Genomic DNA, 15,196 nt, shown 5'->3' with positions numbered 1-15,196 from the left:
TTATTAAAACTTTAGTCCTTATCCTACAGCAGCCTATACTTGATCAATGTGGCCACAGAGCAGAAAAATAAAAACAGCTTTGAGGTTGAAAACAAGGATATTTTTTACTTGTTTGTTTTTCAGTTTTTAGGAGGCACTGGGGACCAAATTTGGGACCTCTCATGGAGGAAGCAGGCGCTCAACTGCTTGAGCCACATCTGCTCCCCATGCTTTTCGGGGAAGCCTCCATCCAGAAAGCTATCTGAATGATTTTGAAATCCAGCCTCCTTGATGTGGCCAAGGAATATTGGTACCCAGCTTCACTTGGTACTCAGGCCATTAGAAAACCAGAGCAACAGTTAAAAAATACCCCCTGCTCACATAAAAAATAAACAAAATCAGGAAGTTTGCCATCTGGCTGCTGAAGGAACTTTCCTTCCTATTTCCTTAAGGTGGCCTCAGAAGTTGATATCTGCATAGGTGATGACATTTACACATCAGAGGTATTGATAGGACTGCTGTAGTTGGCACGGTTCATAAATCATGCCCAGGCTTTGAAAAGCATCCATCTACCCACATAGCTGAAAGTTTGCTACCCACTGTAAAAAAAGAACTCTGAGAAATAGCTGACTGCTGAAACTGGATCTTTGAAAATGTTTCTATGTAGGGAGGAATAGAGTATGGGTTAGAGTAGACTTACTAATATTCTACTAATGAACTACTGTGATTAGTAATGGAAGAAGTTGTAGCATTGATGTGGAGAAAGTGGCCATGGTAGCTGCTGAGGGTAGGGAGAGGGGAAGAGATATGATGTGGGGGCATTTTCGGGACTTTGGAGTTGTCCTGGGAGGTACTGCAGGGACAGATACTGGACATTGTATGTCCTGCCATAGCCCACTGGGTGGACTGGGGGAGAGTGTGAACTACAATGCAAACCACTATCCATGTGGTGCAGCAGTACTCCAAAATGTATTCACCAAATGCAATGAAAGTGCCATGATGATGAAAGAGGTTGTTGATGTGGGAGGAGTGGGGTGAGGGGGGTGGGGGGTATATGGCGACCTCATATTTTTTGAATGGAACATTTTAAAAAATAGAGAAAAAAATTTTTTTGAATAAATAGAAAATTATATTTTAAAAAATGTTAGGGTTTGCTTGGGTACCCATTATTTGTGAATTTGCTGCCTGTAAGCAGCAGCTTTGTCTGGACCTTGGAGGTCTTTCCCACTGTGGATTGTTCCTGGCAGCCTTCTTCCGAATTCTGCCTCTGCAACACACTCACTGAAAAGCTTTATGCAAGTTCCTGGACCCCTGTGAGACTTCTCCTCACAGATAAAATGGAGATATTGCTTACTTCCTAGACCTAATGAAATAATTCTCTCCCTCTCTCTCTCCCTCTCTCTCTAAAACAACAACAAATATTTATTGAGTCCTCACTATCTCCCCAGCACAAAGTTAAATGCTTTGCAGGGGTACTGCTGGGGTGGGAGCCCTTACGGCCAGGAGTTTCAGACTCTCCACTGACCTGCTCTTGAAGTTGAAAAACTTAGCCCAGGACCTGGATCATAGTAGGCACCCAATAAACAGTCACCCTCACCCCCATTTCTTAGTGCTGAAATTTCTATGTTGATAAAAGGAATTAAGAGATTCCAATCATTTTTAACCCACCCTTTATTGTATGTGGACAATAGGTCATCTTGAAATGTATCCATTTTTTTTACTGGATTTACTATATAGAAAACATTCTACAGACATCGTAAGTGTGGTATGTACAAATCCATGAGCTTTATGTAGCATTTTCTTTAAAAAAGATTTTTAAAAATTTATTTCTCTCCCCTTGTCCCCTTGCCGCCCCCAGTTGTCTGCTCTCTGTATCCATTCGCTGTGTGTTCTTCTGTGTCCACTTGTATTCTTGTTAGCAGCACCAGGAATCTGTGTCTTGTTTTGTTGCATCATCTTGCTACATCAGCTCTCCCTGTGTGTGGAGCCATACCTGGGCAGCAGGCTGCACTTTTTTTCCATGCTGGGCGGCTCTCCTTACAGGGCGCACCCCTTGCCCATGTGGCTCCCCTACGCGGGAGACACCCCTGTGTGGCATGGCACTCCTTGTGTGCATCAGCACTGTGCATGGGCCAGCTGCACATGGGTCAGGAGGCCCTGGGTTTGAAGCGCAGACCTCCCATGTGGTAGGTGGACACCCTATCCATTGGGCCAAATCCGCTTCCCTATGTAGCACTTTTGAGTGCCCTTAAGTTAGGAAATGCATTTGTTCACCAAATTATAATCAAATTCCTTTGTGCAAATCTACTGGGGAAAAACTGGATCTACAAAATGAGTAAGTGCAGAGGAACTGTTTTATAAATGCATTCTTTGTTTAAAAAGAAAGCTACATGGAAAGCCTTGAAAATAGTGAGTTATCATGGAGCACATCTATTGTCCAAATTTTAGGTTCAACTGCATAATAGACAACTGGTTCTGTTTGTTTGTTATCGTTGTATTCTTTCAGGTATGAGGGCCAGGGATTGAACATGGGACCTTGTATGTGGGAAGGTGGTGCTCAACCAGTGAGCCACATCAGCTCCCCTGGTACACCTGTATAAAAACAAGAGTAAGAGAGAAAGGAAACACTTTGCTTGTAGTGTGACTATGTGGTGGGTGCCTCTGAGATGTTACAACTGGCTGCCAAGAACACTCTGGACCATAAAGTGATTATGATGGAGTGGTGAGAAAGGGGGCAGTTGCCTTATTTTGAGAATGTGTGCTGATGAAATCTACTGACCATAGTTCAAAAGAAAGCAGGCAGCCTACTGGAGTAGTGAGTCGAACAACTAAAATATACAATCCACTGCTGACACTAGCAGATAGCTAATTTCCTGAAACTACCTTAACAACTTTTCAAACCCTGGCATTCAATCATCTCGTAGCATACAGAGCAGCACTCAAGGACTCCTGCAAATGAACTTTATTTTGAAATGTGAACAAGACTGTAAGAATTTAAAAATAACTTAATACGCTCTGCTACTGCCAACTATGTTAGAAACAGAAGCTTCTGTTTACTTCCCTGTTTCGATGAATAACAGAAAAGGGAGAGACAAAGCACTCTGATACCCATTTTCATAACTACAGTATTATATTATCACATCCTTAATTCTACATTTTTTTCAATGTCATCTTCATTTCTTTAACAGTGTTATATCATCATGTCACCTATACTTCTTGAAATATGAAAAGCCTTGTTGGTGTCTCTTGAGGTCCTAGGGAAATGAGGAACCTAACCGTGAGCCCCCTAGTTTGGTCCACAGATATGTTCTTTTTGATACAGCATCAGTTTGTGTTTTTTAAATTTTTTTTTTATTAAATTGTCTTTTTTTTTAAAGATACATAGATCACAAAAAATGTTACATTAAAAAATATAAGAGGTTCCCACATACCCCACCTCCCACCCACCTCCACTCCTCCCACATCAACACCCTCTTTCATCATTGTGGCACATTCATTGCATTTGGTGAATACATTTTGGAGCACTGCTGCACTGCATGGATTATAGTTTACATTGTAATTTACACCCTCCCCCAGGACATTCAGTGGGTTATAGCAGGATATATGATGTCCAGCATCTGACCCTGCAATATCATTTAGGACAATTCCAAGTCCCAAAAATGCCCCCTCATCACATCTCTTCTTCCCTCTCCCTGCCCCCAGCAACTCCTGTGGCCACTTACTCCATGTCAGTGATACACTTTCTTCTATTACTAGTCACAATAGTTTTAGTAGGATATCAGTAAGTCCACTCTAATCCATATTTTATTCCTCCATCCTGTGGACCCTGGGTTGGTGTTGTCTACTCCATCTCTATATCGAGAGGAGGCTTAGACCCTACATGGTTGATGGATGCAATTGTCCTGCTTGGAGTTGTAGGGACTCTGTTCCCAGGTGTGGTGGCTGACCATCTTCACCTCCCTGTTAGCCAACCTGTGCAAGTGTAACAAACCAGAAAGTAGGAGCTTCAACTCTGCTGAGGCTCAGTGTTTTTATGTATTTTTGTTTTGTTTTAACTCAACTGGCTGAAAGAGAATATAGACATATCCCAGGAAAAAAAAGAAGGGAAAGAAAAATAAAAGGATCTGGGCTATTTACAAGGCACAGAGGGAAGGGCAAGTGAGCTGCAGTAAACATGGAGCAGGTGACCTGGGCCCTCCTGGAGCAAGGTTCAAGGAAGGAAGGGGGGCCACAGCAGGCTGGGCAAGACAGAAGTGCAGTGGAGGGGCTTTTCCCAGAAGGCTGGTTAAATAGTTAATAATCAGGAGTAGGGAAAGGGAAAGAAGGAAATAGATGCCAAAAGGACAGACCTGATGATGTAAAGAATAAGAGCCCTGGTCAAAGCTGGAAATAGCAGCCTTATTACTTTTTTTTTTTTTTAAGATTTATTTATCAGCCCCGCCCCCCCCGACCCCGTGGCTTGCTTGCTGTCTGTTCTCTGTGTCCATTCACTGCACGTTCTTTGTTCTTCAGTGCCTGCTTCTCTCCCTTTGTTGCATCATCTTGCTGTGCCAGCTCTCCGCAGGCACAGGCCATCAGCTCTCCGTGCTCAGTGGGCATGGGCCAGCTTGCCTTCCCAAGGAGGCCCTGAGATGGGAACCCAGGGCATCCCATATGGTAGATTGCAGCCCAATCAATTGAGCCACAACCGCTTCTCAGCTCTATTACTTTTAAATTTTCCAGCATTCCATTTCCTAAATTGGGTGAAGAGCAAGCTTCTTGACTACTTCGGTGATCCAAACCTGAGTGTTAACCCTTGTGCAAGACAGTGGCTAGTCCTTCAAAAGTTGCTAAGCAGACACCATTGACGGTCTCATCTTGGAGTCTCCAATGAAATCATAAAAAAATGGAAACAAGAAAAAATAAATGGCTGCAAGTTTCTTCTTATGTATTACACACATATACATACATACACACATCCTAGTGAACACCCAAAGAAACGCATAACTTTCCATTAAAATAAGGTCCCGACTCATTTTTCTGTTGTAGTCAATACTAAAAACAGATCCCATTTCACGCCTTGCCTGAATCTTCTTGAGTACGAAACACAAAATGCTAGTAGAAATATTGGAAACACTGGAAAATCCATTTATTGTTGTGTCCTAGGGTTTTAGGATTTGTACACTGTTCTTTAAAAAAAAAAACAGATTTATTGAAGTATGATATGCATACTATAAACCTCACCTTTGTTAAGTGTACAATGATTCTTAGTAAATTCACAGAACTGTGCAACCATCATCATAATCTAATATTTGAACCTTTCTGTCAACTCAAAAAGAAACCTTGTGCTCATTTGCTGTCAATTCCCTTTCACACCTAGATATCTACTTAAATTTATCTTGTCCGTTAAAACTAAAATACATATTCTTGTTTTTAAAGAAACAAAGAATCATTTTGGTATTTAGATATATCATTAAATTAGAAAAAAAGGAGAAGGCAGAGTTTCCATGCTTGAATTTAATATTCGTTAACACTAGAACTGAAACAGAATTGCGATATTGTTGGAATTGTTGTTTTCATAGCTGAACATTCCTGGGTGTCCCACTAGCTTGGCTGCCATTCACTGAACACCTACTGTCTCTTGGCCAGGTCCCACACTAGGCCATGATGTGAGGGGAAGCGAACTGCTGAATGTTTCTGAGATACTTTCTTCATCTTCAAAATGGGAAGGAAATCTTTATTCAGGGTTATTTTAGGAAATTAATAAGATACCATATGCACAACATAGTGTACAAGTATAACGCTGGCACATTCTAAATCAGAGCTGTAACAAGAGAACTTTCTGCAATGACAGATCTGTCCTGTATTGACGATGACCAATATTGTAGCCACAAGCTACCTGTGGCTGTTGATCACTTGAATGTGGCTAGCAGGACTGAAGAAATGCAATTTTAATTTAATTTAGAACAATTTTAATTTCATTTCATTTTCATTGATTAAAATAGCCATATGTGGCACATGGCTACCGTGTGGACTGTGCAATAGTAAACTCTCAAAATATTAGTTTGACTACCAGATCAGACAAGTGAATGTTAAGTTTGGTATAAATTTGGTATTTTAACAGTTGCATTAAGTGAACCAAGTAATAGCAGAATGTCCAGAGTAACATGCCTCCCAATGGACTTGAGCCTTTACAAGGATACAATGAGGCACTTTTCCCCATTGCAGAGGGAACATAGTCCTTTCTTGATTACTTTTCCCAGCTTTCCCAGGGTAGATGAGTGACTGGCTCACTCATAAGACTGCCTTCAGGCAACCTTTATTCTTACAGGCCACCCCCACCCTTTCTTGCAGAAGGCTCTTCTTCTTCTTTATCAAACATATCCAGAGCCCTTTCCTAGGGTCCCCAGCCAAGCAGGGTCCAGACTGTGTCTCCAAGTGTACAGAGCCGTGTGGTGCCTGGCACACAGCAGGACCTCAGGTGTGTTGCAAGAAAGACAGACACTCTCTCCCTCATCAAACTCAATCTTTTTTCATTCCATGATTTTAATTTCTTTCTGAGTGGTAGGTCAATTGACCAAGGTCTTTGCTTACTTGGTGCAGTGTTAATTGTTAGCAATCCCATTCCCATAACGTTACTTTTTTTGTTTTTTGTTTTTTAAATAGGGGTTTCAAATGCCTTAATACAGAAGACTAATGTATAAATTTCTACCATCTTGGCAGAGCAAGGAACTCAAAATTATACCTCAGATATATTACAACTTACTCAACTTTTCTTTAAGATACCTTGGATCGTTTTTCTTCTCTCTTCTCTCTTTTTGTAAATAGGAGGTCCTCAAAACTTGTTGGTTGGAAGAATAAGGCACGCTCTGCTTCACAACCACTGCAGCCCACTCTTACTGGACAGAGACCTAAAAAGTTCAACCCAGCCAATCATCTGACTAAGCTTCACTTTTAGGTTTCCAAGAGCAAGGAGCATGTTCACAAAAGGTCATGAAACAAAGGGGAAGAAATGAATGATTACTCATCCCTCACTCTAAAGTTCTCTAACTTGAGGTCTTTATATTATCACAGCCTTAAGGGGTGGGTCTGTACTTTACAGATGAGGCTTCTGAGGCTCAGACAGACAGTAAGAGCATCCGCATGCTACAGTCATAGTTTGCTTTTCTCACAAAATTTCATGCAAAAATATACATTAAAATGCTGAACATTCCAACAAAACAAAATGGCATTCTGCAGTACTTTGTTATTGCTGATCAAAATCTCACTAATTAGGAATAATGGGTGCCCCTAGGTGCGGCGGCTAGCTCGGTCGGTAGAGGTGGGGTCTGGCTGCGGACGAGGGGTCGGTCCAGCTCTGGACGAGGGGTCGGTCCCGCTTGGGACGAGGGGTCGGTCCCACCTGGGACGAGGGGTCGGTCCGGCAGCAGACGAGGGATCGGTCTCACAAGGGGTTGCGCGGTTCGGCTGACGGGGTCGCCCGGCGAAGCCAGCGACGAAGGGGTTGCCCGGAGAAGCAGGCGACGAACTGGGGACAAGGGAGGCCAGGCCCTTGTCGGGGGCTCTCAGGACTGGAGGGCGCACGGCAGAAGAACTACCGCGGAGACAAGGTAAACACGCAAGTCCACTTTACTGAGGGAGAGGCAACAGTTTTATAGGGGCTGGGGAAGGCTGATTGGTCGAAGCCATGCCCTGTTCTGATTGGTTGCCGGCGAAAGGTCAGTGGGCGGTACTGGACGGGGGAGGGGTGGTGGTTAGGGATTGGCTGTCGCTGTTGCTGGGGGAAGGGGCAGGGTTTAGGGATTGGTGGCTGCTGCTGCTGGGGTGGAGGGCAGACTGGATTTTTCCGCCCACGCCTGGCTGTTGCTGCCGTTGGGGGAAGGGAAAAGGGCGGGCTGGATTTTTCCGCCCACACCTGGCTGTTGCTGCTGTTGGGGGAAGGGAAAAGGGCGGGCTGGATTTTTCCGCCCACACCTGGCTGTTGCTGCTGTTGGGGGAGGGGAAAAGGGCAGACTGGAACTTTCTGCCCTGCGCCTGCGCAGGGAGAAAGAAGAAGGGTGCCGCCCCACAAGGCATCGGGTGGCGCCATCTGGGAGGAGGGGCGGCCGCGGAAGCATGGCTGCCGAGAAGGGGAGACCCGAGGGCACTCTGCGCCCATGCCGAGCTTCCTTCAGGGGTGGCGGTGGGCCCGACCAACCACCCTATTATGGGGGCAGCGGAATTAGGCCTACCGTGGCCGCTCCCCTGCCAGGCCAGCAAACCACACTTCAGCCCGAGGGGTGACCGCACCTAGGGAAACGCCAACCCGAGGTCATAGAAAGGAAACTGCAGGTTGCTTCTCAAAAGGCATGATTTGCGAAATGTAAGTTCACACCATCTCTCTTGACTATTAACATTTTGGCTGGTGAATTTCTTTGAGCTGCTACTTTAATGATACAATTTTAGGAGATTCTAATGTACCCTTCAGAGTTTTCTTCTTTTAAATGATAACTCCAATTATGTTCACACTTCTTACTTACAGCTTATTTTTTATAATTAAAGAAAAAAGCAAACTTTAAGACAGCTTTGTCTGCATTACCTTCTTAGCAAAGTCCAAATTAATGAAGTTATATTATAGTTTATTTAAAAGGAAGTGATATTCAGTTAGAAAACCTTGCTTTACTCTTGTTGTGTTGACTAGTTTGGTGATCCATACGACTGCTCTGACTTCAGACAGGTATTTCCTCAGACTGCAAGTCTGAGAAGGGGATCCATTAATAGAGATGCAATAACTGCAGAAGAATTTGTAGTGACCTCAAAAGTACAAGCAGGAAGTAACAAAAAGGTCTGGATGGAAATGAAGGGAAATCTGTTGATCAGCTATGGCCATTTAGGCACTTCAGTGAAAGGAGAAGTTGAGGTGTGGGTTACCAGCAGACTTGCAAAGTAAAATCAGTGACAGTGGTGGAAGAGAGGGCAGATTCCTTTTATTCTAGGATGAAACATAAGAAATTGCCATTTTTGCAATTTCATTTGATTCAAGCTAGTATATGGGAGGTGGTAAAAAAGATAAAGATTACTTTATATGCATGTTATCTAGAAAAAATTGCTTTAGTGCCTAATGTTGCATAAATCTAAGAAGTACTACATCAAAAAGTACAATTAACAGTATATCAAAAACCTTCGGAGGAGCGGATATAGCTCAAGCAGTTGCATGCTAGCTTCCCACATACAAGGTCCCAGGTTCAATCCCTAGCCTTGGTACCTCAAAACAAAAAGCAAACAAACAAACAAAAACTTTCTGTGAGACTAAAGGGTAACAGAAATTTTTAAAAAGCCACTATCATTTTTGTATCCAGTAAGAACTTTATCTTAATGATAGTGATGGTGGATGGTAGAGCTTACTTTTCTGAGAAAATGTGGCCTCAAGCAATCAAGCATTATTATTTACAGGCCACAGAAACCAGAATAACACCATGGTACAACTGAGCACCCACAGGAGGAGCCAGTGTTTGACGAGTTCATGTGGCACAGGTGAGTGACAGGCCAGCTGCACCTGGCCAATCCCAGTGCTGGCACCTGTAGGCATTAGCCACAACTCAAGGTCTTCATTCAAGGTGGCAGCTCAAGCTGTACTAATCCAGTTTTAGCACAGATGTTAAGAAGGAAATGACAGTATTTGCTCAGGAAGACCTGAGTGTGCTGCTGGTAGCACACATTGTTCTTGATGAGGCAACGAAAAATTTCTTTTACATGTGGACTTCTATGACCCTTCTGGAAGAGTGGTTTGACTGAGAAATGTTTCCTCCTCACTTTCCTGCAAGAGTGGTTTACAAAGCACCACAAAACACTACTTCAAATGGCGGGCTATTTTCTTGTAATAGATGATGACTATGTTTCCCCTAAAATAGCTTCAGGCAATTACTTATACCTCAAAGAAACAAAAAAGACTTTTCATTTTGTGATATAAAGGGATATAAAAGGAGGAATATGTAGCTTGGCTTATGTGGTGGCTTGAAGTTATGTACCCCAGAAAAACATGTTCCCAATGGCAATCCCTTCCTGTGGGCGTGAACCCACTGTAAATAGGACCTTCTGATGAGGTTACTTCAGATAAAGTGTGAACTAACGGAATCAGGATGGGTCTTACCTGTATTACTAAAGGCTTATGGGGAGGGAACAGCCGGAAGCTGGAAGTCAGTAGAACTCAGAAGCCAGGAGGGGCTGCCATGTGCACTGCCATGTGACAGAAAAGCCGAGGACCAAGGATTGCTTGGCAGCCAGCCCCAGAATGCCACCATCTTCTGGGAGAAAGCATTGCCTTGATGACACCTTGATTTTGGACTTCTCCTAGCCTCAAAACTGTGAGCCAATAAATAACCGTTGTTTAAGTCAACCTATAGCATGGTATTTGTTTTAGCAGCCAAGAAACAAACAGTTTAGAAGGAAAAAAGTAAAAGTGCTGGACCCTCTTCTGGGCTATTTCTGTAGCCTCAGGAACTATTTGATTAAATTATCTCTAAATAACTCTTTGGAATTATATTTTACTGGCTAAAGTTTCTCACTCAAGGAGTGACTGTTTATGTCTAATTGAGTCCAGATCTGTCATCAAGAACAGAAGCGGGGCAGACTTGGCCCAGTGGTTAGGGCGTCCGTCTACCGCATGGGAGGTCCGCGGTTCAAGCCCCGGGCCTCCTTGACCCATGTGGAGCTGGCCCATGCGCAGTGCTGATGCGTGCAAGGAGTGCCCTGCCACGCAGGGGTGTCCTCGCGTAGGGGAGCCCTATGCACAAGGAGTGCGCCCCATAAGGAGTGCCGTCCTGCGCGAGAGAAAGTGCAGCCTGCCCAGGAATGGCACTGCACACACGGAGAGCTGACACAACAAGATGATGCAACAAAAAGAAACACAGATTCCTGTGCCACTGACAACAGAAGCGGACAAAGAAGAAGATGCAGCAAATAGACACAGAGAGCTGACAACCAGGGGGTGAGGCGTGAGGGGGAAGGGGAGAGAAATAAATAAATAAATAAATAAATCTTAAAAAAGAAAAAAAAGAACAGAAGCACTTCCCCAGAAGCACTTCCCCAGAGGTGGCTGCAAGTACGATGGAAGCCAGAGTAAAGCTACTTCATCCCAGGCTGGGGTCTTACCAGTTGTCTTCAGAACTGCCCATGCCAGGCCTTGCCTTTCAGAAGAGCTCAACCCTATTTCCTGAATGAGAAAGTGAATGAGGTGGCCTGAAGGGGAGGCAGAAAATCATGGCATGCCCAGTACCACCTGACCTCTACCCAAAGGCACTCCACACTTTATGCCTCAAGGTCTTGCTGGAAATCATGTTGGAAAGAACAGTGAAAAATGAACCTGATTTTAAATGACAAAATTAAAGTTGATTTGGAAAAATTAATATTCAAAAATTGCCCAGATTTGGGGCAATGGAATGTTTTGAAAGCAGACTGAGGTAGCAGTTGCACAGCACTGCAAAAAGACTAAATGCCACTGAATTGTTCACTTTAAAATGGCTAGTTTTATGTTATGTGAATTCCATCTCCAATTTAAAAATGCACAGATATTTTTAAAAAAAGGAAAAAGGAGAACTAGCCTTCCAACAGATAGTAAACCTTCTTATAAAATTACAGAAGACAAGAAGCACGTGTGACTTTTTAGATATTAAAAAGTCATTAAAAAATAAAAAACAAAAAAACTCACAGTACTGTATACACAAACAGGGAACCCTAATGTAAACCATGGACTATAGTTAATAGTACAATTCAAACAATTTTTTTTCTAATTGTAACAAATGTACCAAACTTAAAGCAAGGTGTTAATAATGGATGGGGGATGGGAACTCTACACTGTCTGCATGATTTTTCTATAAACCTACAAGTTCTCTAAGCAAAAAGAAAAGGTTGTAGATCTGGGTATCTGGGAGGTGGGGTACATTTGAGGTCTCTGTATGCGTTTTGTATTATTTTTGCAACTATCCTGTAAGTTTGAAATTACTTCAAAATTAAAAATTAAGGGAAAACATTACAGAAGGTAAAAATATTTGGTACTGGGACAGATGAATGAAATAACAAAGAGTCCACAAATTGACTCACATATATGGGAAATTAATATATGACATAGGGAAAAGTTTCAAATCAATGGAGAAAGAACGATTATTCAGTACACAGTATTGGGGCACTGAGCTAGTTATTAGAGAAAAAAAGGTAGCTCTTTACTTCATTTCTTATACAAAATAAACTGCACATGATAATATATATCAAATAACAGAAACCATCGATAAAGTTTTAAAATAATGTGCCAAAATGCTTAGAAGTCATAAAAAGAAAAGACTGATAATTCGACTACATAAAAATTTTAAGATTTGTCTGGAAAAAAATACAACAACCAGTGAAAATGTAAATGATAAAAAAGGTCACATAAATAACCTAGATTTAATGTTCTTTGTATTCAAAGAGTTCTAACAAATCAATAAGAAAAAGATAAACGAACTACCTCTTTATCCTCCAAAATGGAAAAGGAATAAAAACAGAAAATAAGATAAAAAAGCAAAAATGCACACTAATCACATGAAAAGATGTTCAGCCTCTTTCTTAAGTAAAGAAGTGTAAATTAAAATATTACTTTTCACCTCAGATTAGTAAAGATCAGAATGTTTCATAATACCCACTATCTGTGAAGATGCAGGAAAACTGGAACTCATATACTGGTGGAAAGAATGTATATCGGGACAATATTTTTGGAGGAAATTTTGCAAAAATCAACCCAAATTAAAATGTACATTACTTTAATCCACTAATTCTACTTTAAGAAATTTATCCTACAGATAATACCTATATATGTATATGTGTAAATACATATACAAAAATATTGACTAAGTATTGCTTATAGAGCAAAACAATCAGAAAGAACCTAAGTGTTTTTCCATAGGAGACATGTTTAAAAACAGTATGGCTCTTCCATAAAATAGAATACTATGTTAACATTAAAAATCATGACACTAACCTCTAAGCAATGATATGTAAAGTTGTCACAATATCAAACTGTAATATATTCAGTATTATGTTTTTTAAAAAGTAATCAATTTTATTGATATATATTAATAAAGCATAAAATTCATCCAAAGTATACAATCAATATTATTTGGTAAAATCACAGTTATGCATTTATCACTTCAATCATTATTAGAGCATTTTAATTGAGAGGTGAAGAATTTCCTGTTTTTCTTTATTATTACATTAATTTATTATCTTTTTTTTTTAAGATACATGATCACACAAAATGTTATCAGTATTGGGTTTTTGTTTACTTTTTTTTTTAAGATTTTATTTATTTATTTCCCCACCCCACCCCAGTTGACTGTTTTCTGTGTCCATTTGCTGCGTGTGTTTCTTTGTCCACTTGTCAGCGGCACTGGAATCTGTGATTCTTTTTGTTACGTCATCTTGTGTCAGCTCTCCGTTGAGCGGCGCCATTCCTGGGCAGGCTGCACTTTCTTTCCCGCTGGGCGGCTCTCCTTACGGGGCGCACTCCTTGTGCGTGGGGCTCCCCCACGCGGGGGACACCCCTGCCTGGCAGGGCACTCCTTGTGCATCAGCACTGCATATGGGCCAGCTCCACAGGGTCACGGAGGCCCACTGGGCCAAGTCCGCTTCCCAGTATTATGTTTTAAAATTGTTAGAATAAATATATCGAGAGCCTATAATGTGGCGAAATACTTCAGAGAAAAACAGGTTTACATTTCACTTTATACCTTTCTGCACAGTTTGGAATTTTACCTCGAGAATTTTAAAATATAACATTATACGTATCTATATACATACACACGTTTGTGTATATACTAAAAACATATACTTTTTTCTACAGAATTGTGTAGTTTAAATTACTTGCATTAACCCCAAAAGATTATTTTGACAGGAAATATTAATAATAATGATGATACCCAAAGCGATAATTTGTTGAGTACTTGCTGTGTCCCAAGAGTTCAGCACTTATTATTAATAGTGGCCTTTGGGGGGGAAATCCCTTGTGTGAATTCCCGGGGCCCCCAACAAAGGCTATGTTAGTACGATTTTCTCTTTGGTCACCAGACTGTCTCCTAAATTTGTGAAGCCTGTAGGGCTTAAATTAAAAACAAGATGATGCAACGTGGCGCAGCAGCTTGAACCTAGGTACAAACGCTGTCTGTGAAGCGCACCGCGGTCCCCGCCGGGAGGGCTTGAGAGGCTGGCGGGGCCCCTGTGCGCATGCGGCCTGCCCCGCGCTGCCGGGCTCCACTGCTCCCAGCGAGCGTCCGCCTGCCCCTAGTGGGCTCCAGGCAAAAGGACCCCTCTGGCAGCTTACTCTGGCGGGATGCGCACTCCCGGCCCCTCCATTGTTTGCAGAAGTACTGTCCGTCCCTTGCTTTTTGGGGTTTTGCTGACTACAAACGCCCACTCCCTGCATTTTGAGTTCGGAGTCGTGCGATCCCACATGCTCTTCTCTGCAGTGGTAACCTGCCTCCCCCGTGCATCCGGAAGTACACGGAGATCAAAGCGCTCCTTGCTTTTGTGACCCCTATCTGCTAATTCGTTCTCTGTGTTAGAGCCCATTAGGTTAGAGGGTAAGAACTTATCCTTGGAACTCGGAAATGAGGCTTTAATCAGAATGAAACAGCACTTTACAGATGTAATCTAATTTAGTCGCCATAAAAACTTTTAAGAGGTAGAGTTCATTATCCACCTTTGAGTAAACAAGTCTTAGAGACACCAAGAACTATACATAAGGTCATGCAGCTAGTGAAGTGTAGAGCAGGATTCAAACCCCGGTCTGGCTGACGAAAGCTCTTGCTTTAAGGTGCAGAGGTGCTGGGAGGCACAAAGGGATGAGCAAATTAATGAGGTGAGAGGCACATACACACACACACAAAAAGAACGCCCCCTCCCCCTTTCTCTCTTCCTCTCTCGCAACGCTCTCTGTATTTAAAGTGAACTAACAATTACTGAGCATGCTGTATTCTCTCCCGTACACTCTCTCAATTTCAAGAAAAGGTGGAGACAGCGTGAACCAAAGCATGAAGGTAGTTCCTTTCCTTACATGTTAGGTAATGAGAAGTTCAAAAGTTCATGGTGAGTAGTTGAAAATAAAATCGTAGAGTGAATACATGCAGATCACAGGAAACTGTGGGTGGAGATTTGAAGCCGTGCTTACCCCAAGAAAAACATGTTCTTAAATCTAATTCATTCTGTGGGTATAAACCCATTGTAAGGAGGATCT

General features: G+C 42.2%; 1 protein-coding gene across 5 annotated transcripts in view; it reads right to left on the bottom strand.

Moving 5' to 3' along the window:
• Window positions 1-15,196, bottom strand: part of CACNB4 (calcium voltage-gated channel auxiliary subunit beta 4) — a 275,941-nt gene that overhangs the window by 49,247 nt on the left and 211,498 nt on the right. The window lies entirely within an intron of this gene.

Source organism: Dasypus novemcinctus, chromosome 7 (genome assembly GCF_030445035.2).
Source record: "Dasypus novemcinctus isolate mDasNov1 chromosome 7, mDasNov1.1.hap2, whole genome shotgun sequence".
Classification (NCBI taxonomy): domain Eukaryota; kingdom Metazoa; phylum Chordata; class Mammalia; order Cingulata; family Dasypodidae; genus Dasypus; species Dasypus novemcinctus.
This window is presented reverse-complemented; position numbering and strand designations above follow the sequence as displayed.